This window comes from Apodemus sylvaticus, chromosome 15, assembly GCF_947179515.1.
Source record: "Apodemus sylvaticus chromosome 15, mApoSyl1.1, whole genome shotgun sequence".
In the NCBI taxonomy this organism is placed as follows: domain Eukaryota; kingdom Metazoa; phylum Chordata; class Mammalia; order Rodentia; family Muridae; genus Apodemus; species Apodemus sylvaticus.
This window is the reverse complement of record NC_067486.1, coordinates 84,548,066-84,554,275: the sequence shown is the minus strand read 5'-3', so window position 1 is coordinate 84,554,275 and position 6,210 is coordinate 84,548,066. Positions and strand designations below refer to the sequence as shown.

At 45.4% G+C, this 6,210-nt stretch overlaps 1 non-coding gene across 1 annotated transcript; it reads right to left on the bottom strand.

Moving 5' to 3' along the window:
- Positions 1 to 2,611: 2,611 nt before the first annotated feature.
- LOC127666387 (small nucleolar RNA SNORA17) lies at positions 2,612 to 2,744 on the bottom strand. The gene has a single exon (XR_007973604.1). It is a non-coding gene; the product is annotated as a small nucleolar RNA SNORA17 (small nucleolar RNA).
- Positions 2,745 to 6,210: the final 3,466 nt, after the last annotated feature.

The following is a 6,210-nucleotide window of genomic DNA, read 5'->3' as shown; positions in this document are numbered from 1 at the left end:
ATGAAAATCCTCTGTGCTACATGTATAGATACTATACACACAGGCTCTGGGTCCAGCCTGTCAGCAGGGCCATTCTCCCTCAGAGTAAGAATTTGCTGTCTCTTCCAGCTCCCCAGGTAATGCATGCCTACTGTGTTCAAGATTCCAGTTACAAGGCCAGCATACAGAAAGAACTGCCCTCTCTGCTTATGAGATCATTTATCTGTTCAAGATCAACATTCTTTAACTCTCCAACTTCAATGAAGAAAAAGAGCCTTTTAAAATTACAAACCACAAAGATATTTTCCAAAAACACTTGCAGCAAACAGAGGTCTTGTAGTTTAACAACATATGTGAACAAGTAAATCTTGACACATTACTTTATTCTATAATGTAATTTGGATTCAACTCTCTTTTAATAGAGGTGTAAATTGGTTTGTTAATGTTACTATGCCTCCTGTGATGGTAAGTTTGTTTTGTTTTTGTCAACTTTATTCAAGCTGGGAAAACAAAATCTTTGGGTGGGGGCCATTGAGACAGGGTTTCTCTATGTAGCCCTAGTTGACCTGTAGCTCACTCTATAGATTTGGCTGACCTAGAACTCTTGGAGATCAACCTGTCTGCCTCTCAAGTAAGAAAACAGAGTCTTAATTTAGGAATTGCCTCTATCAGGTGGCCTGTAGGAAAGGCTATAGGACATTTTTTTAAAATTGATGATTGATGTGGGAAAGCCTCGCCCACTGTGGGTGTGGAGCAGGAGAGGCATATGGCAGGGAGCCATGGTCTGGAGAAAGAGTGAAGTCAGGACATTTCCAAATCGCAAAAATTTCATCCTGAGACCAGTGGGAACAGGACTGCTTCCTCCCTGCTCTGGGACTATATGTCCTGGTGCACATAGCCTTGCAACCCCCACCTCTGCCGCCCTTGAAGAAGTCATGTAGTCTAGTGACCACATTAAAGGTTAAACTTCTCTCCATATAAGGACATGGCCAGCAAACACCTGGAATTCCTCTTCCTACAAATGAAGCACCTAAATACCAACCAATAAAATACAGCCACCAGTACAGAGCCATATTGGAGTGCCATGCCACATGGTAGGAACTTGACATTGGCCAAGGACAATTCCTGACTTCAAACAGGAATCTGAGGCTAGGGCATAATAGGGAAGTAGGTTACAGCAGGAATTTTTATCCTAGGGTGAAGCACTCAGAGGGTACTTGACATTGGTCAAGGTGACTTTCTCCCAGCCTTTGTTGAGCAAGGAATCCTGTGCTAGGAATCCTGTGCTAGTCGATCCTGCCCCACCTAGGGTAGAGAAGCTCAGAGTGAAGGTGAAGTTCATTGTTCCTCCAGGTCTGCAAATTTCTGAATTAAGCAGGTGACCCACCCAGCTGCCTGAGCAGCCGAGCCAAAGACTGCCAAAAGACTTTCCTGAAACTCAGCTGGGAGTCTGGGGGAGGGGCTTGCCCAAACTGTTAAAAGGTCTGACTGCCATTAAAGTTGGGGCCTCGGTCGGTAAACTATCGTCTTGGCTTCATTCTTTTCTTCCCTTCCCCATCCATCCCTCAGCTTCGGTTCCAGCAACCCATTTCGTAGTAGCTACAAGCAACTACGGAATACAACACCCGCCCCCCAAACCCCTACCTACTCCCAAAGATTTATATAGACCTTGTTGCCTCACAATAAAGAGAGCTGGCTCAATGAAAACTATCTCCAGAGAAGGCTCTGCACTCACACTGACCAAGATCCTGACCACCCCACCTCCTCCTCCCCAGCCCTCCACTCCCTGTCACACTGTAGGCTCTCCTGCTCTTGGGGCAGCTCATTAGCAACCCCTGCAACTAGCGCCAGCTCTACCCTGCTGCGCAGTCGAGGAGCAGGACCCACTCTCTCAAGTACTGCAGCAGGCGAGAGGCAGGAACAGCTCTCCTGCCTGCTGTGACAAGGGTGAGGGTGGAGGAGGGCATCTCGCCCACAGTGCTGCACGGCAGATGTCCCATGCTCACACCCTCAGGGCTGGCTCGCCTGTGCCCCACCCCCAGGGTCAGCTGTATTGTACTGTCTAGAGGAGGTGCAGGGCCCACTCCCAAGTGCTGAATAAAGCTGATGAGGCCGGGCCATTGCTCCTGCCCTCATGATCAGGTCTCCTACGCTATCCAAGTGAGGGTGGGTCCAGTTTTGCAGAGCCCTCAGCTATCCCATCCTCAGGTGGCATCCTGGCCTTTGATGGTAACAGACCCCTACTGCTGCAGGGCCACAGACCCAGATGTGGGCCCTGGTGGCAGCACAGGCCAGGACCCCAACATATCGCAGCTGGTATCACTAGCCACCTACATCAGGCTGTTCCCCTCTGCCCTAGAGTCTCCGGTTCTGTCTCTCTTCATTGTGCATATATCCTTGTTTCTTCTTTTCTTCTATTTCTCCTCTACCTACTTGACCCTCTTAGTGGCACCTGGGGTCTCGAGTGTCTGAGGTCATCTCAGGGGCCGTCTCTGCTTGTGCATTAGGGCACCAGGCAGGGGTCATCTCAGGCCTGCTTGGTGAGGGAATAGTGGTCATCTCACTTGCTGGCTCCCTGTCCAAGCTCCCTGGCACCAGACTAGTGGTCATCTCAGGCTCACTTTTTCCAAAGAATGTTAAGCTACTAAGCATTCAGATGTCCACAGGTCAGAATACTTGAGTGTAGACATAGCCTGTCTCCTCTCTGCCACCTGCTGGAGCACATGTGACACAGCAGTCACACCTGCAATGCTTCCAGGGGTGAGGAGACTGTAAATGTACTTACATCAGCTCTTCCATTCCCTTTCCTCCTTCCAACTACTTCTGTGCACCCATCTCACTCCTTCTCAAGGTAATGACTTTTTTTCTTCTTGTGTAACATCTGAGTCAATTCATGTTCAAGGATGACTACTTGGAATTATATAACCAATTATGAGGTTCATCCCTAGAGAAGATCAACCCTGCACACTCAACAGTCCTTAGTTGCCTGTAGTTGGTTGTTTATGGGTAGAACTCCAAGAGGTTTCTCCCTTCTGTGACAGTATGTCACTGGTATTATTATTTGGTATTATTATTATTTGTCCCATTTAGGAAGCCATATTTTTGAAGCATCATGGGATAGCTTCCCGAGTCATTTCTATAAGTCACAATCTCACAGAAGAATCCCTGGTCCTCTGACTCTTACGATATTCCCAGCCCCTGTCTGCTAAGTTTCCTGAGTCTTAGGGGCAGAAATTGTGTTGCTTATGTAGCCACTGAGGTTGGCCACCTCGTGACTAGTTTTTCTCTGCATTTTGATCAGTTGTGATTTTCTGTAATACTCACTGTCTACTGTAAATAAATCTTCTAGAATGAGGGGCGAGAACTTCTCTTGTCTGTGAATACAAGAATAATTATTTAAAATTTATTGGGGAAGTATGGTAGTTTAGTAAAGTGATGGTAGGAGGTTCTCCTGTAAGAACTGCAAGCTCTCTAGCCCTGGGAAATTAGGTAGATTTCCAGTCCCAGGCAAGCTTCTGCTGCTCCTGTTAGACAGCTGTTAATTACTGCTGTCTGGATCCCACTATTGCACTTTTAGGGCTATCTTAACCCATGCTGTTCATTGTTGTGAACAACAGGTGGCGAGATTAGGTAAGACTATTGGTTACTGCCCTCCTTCCGTTTATATAAAACCTTACTGTAAGCTACTTCACAGGAAGGAGGGTTTCAGGTCAGATGAAGCTGGAATCTTCCCAGGCCCATGACCAAAATGCATGGTGTCTTAAGCAATGTGGACTTACATCCAACCTCTGGGAGGCAGCTAAGGCAACTGCAAAAGCTTATACTGTTTGGGGAGTCTTTGTCGTACCTGACCAAGAACTCTAAAAGGGGTTTCTCATGCTCGTACCAGGTGTGATGGCTTCAGTAAGAAATTGATTCATGTTTGAATGTTTAGTCATTAGGGGGAAGAATTGTTCAACATGATTCCGAGGATGAGGATGTGTGTCCCTGTTGGGTAGAACTGTTGTTGGAGGAAGTGTGTCTCTGGGAGTGGATTCCAAGGTTCTCGAAAGTCCATGCCTGTCCCCTCCCACATCCGTGGCCTTTGCATCAAAGCAATAGAGCAGTGTCTAGGACACCAGGGTTTTGTTAAATAGTCTATGGCTCTTGGGAAGAGTATTGTCAGACAAAGTAGCATAAATTCGCTTAAAATATATGTACATGTATACACATACAGTTTTAAGTATTATATGTAAGTGTGGGTAAATATAAACTAATAATTCCATATGTCTGTTTAAGTGCCTTTCCTGTACTGATCTCTCTCCCCTCCCTTTCTCCTGTCTTCCCCTCCCCAATTAAAGCCCACCCCTTTTTCCTACTTTTCCATCCATGTCACCTGTATCCTGCTATTTGCTCCTTTAGAGCTTTGCCTAACCATGGTCCCTCTTTCTACGAGGGTGCTGCTTTCTGTAGTTATTCCAGGTTGTATGCTTACATTTGAAGATATGAATCTAGAAACCACAGATGGAAGACAGCATGGAGTCTTTCTGGGTCTGGCCTACGGAACTCAGTGTACTATGTTCTAGTCCCATCCATTTACCTGAAAATTTTATGCTTTTGTTTTCCTTTCCCGTTGGGTATATACCACATTTTCATTATCCATGTATCACTTGAAGGACAGTCAGGTGGTTTCTGTTTTCTAACTATTGTGAATACAGTGGCAGTGAGCACGGTTGAGCACGCTCTGCCTAAGCCGATTTCCATGAACATGCCGTTGGGTACTTTAGGCATATGCCAAGGAATGGAATAGCTGGATCATTTGGTAGATTAATTTTTAACTTTTTAAGAACTCTTGGTGAATGGGGGGGGGGGGGCAGGTGGGGAGGGGAGTTAAATCTGATGCAATCGCAGCTAGGTTTCGAATGCCAGAGTCGAGCGCCCGGAGCCATGCCTTGGAAAATTGAGGAAATCAAGGACTTTCTGCTCACAACCCAGTGGAAGGATGTCAAATCCGTCAAGACCCAGAAGAACAAGGGTAATGTGAAGTTGAAGGTTCTCTGTAGCAGATACCTGTACACCCTGGTTATCGCAGACCAGGAGAGGGCAGAGAAGCTGAAGCAGTCCCCGCCCCAGGAGAGGGCGGGGAAGCTGAAACAATCCCCGCCCCCAGGATGTCACAGACAGGGAGAGGGCGGGGAAGCTGAAGCAGACCCCGCCCCAGGAGAGGGCAGGGAAGCGGAAACAATCCCCACCCCCAGGATTGGCAGTGCAGGAGCTAGAAGGAACCAGACCTCTGCATGTGAATATTAAAAACCCTGAAAAGTTTAAAAAAAAAAAAAAAAAAGCAAAAAACTCCCCCATGCTATTAGTTTGTACAGTGGCTGCATCAATTTATATTCTCATTAACAGTGAATTAGGATTCCCCATTTCCCATATCTAAGCCAGTATGTGTTGTCAGTTGGTTGTTTTTGTTTGGTTTTGGTTTGGGTTGGTTGGTTGCTTGGTTCTTTTGGGGGTTTTTTGTTTTGTTTTGTTTTGTTTTTATCTTGGCCACTCTGCCCGGAAAAAAAAATGAAATCTCAAAATTGTTTTACTTTGCATTTCCCTAATTGTTAAGAATGTGAAAAGTTTTTTTAAATGTTTCTTCAACATTTTTATTTCTTCTTCAATGAACTCTGCACTCAGATCTTAGCCCATTTTAATTAATTGTATGATTTTCTGACTCTGTTTCTTGAGTTCTTTATATATCCTAAATATAAATACTCTATCAGATATACAGTTGCCATAGATTCTGTCCCACCTTGTGGGATTTTTCTATTCTTAAGTGATTGTTTTCTTTGTGTACAGAGGGTTTTATGAGATCTTATTTGTCAGTTGTTAACCTTAATTTCTGAACAAATGAAGTCTGATTAAGACAATACTTTCTTGCCTTCATATCTTGTAGAATGTGACTGCTTTCTCCCAGCTAATTTAGCAGTTCAGGCTTCACACTGAGGCATTTGGTCTTTAGAGCTGATTTTTCTGCAGGATCATAGATACTAGTCTATTTCATTCTTCTACACAGAGGTGCACACTTTTGCCAGAACCCCTTATTAAAGATGCTGCCTTTGCACAGAGACTTACAACCAACCTTTAGACTGAAATGGGGGGTGGGGATGGGGGGATCTGTGATTGAATTAGGGAAAGAAGCTGAAGAGAAGGGTGACTCCATAGGAAGACCAGCAGTCTCAACTAACCCTGACCCCTGGGAGC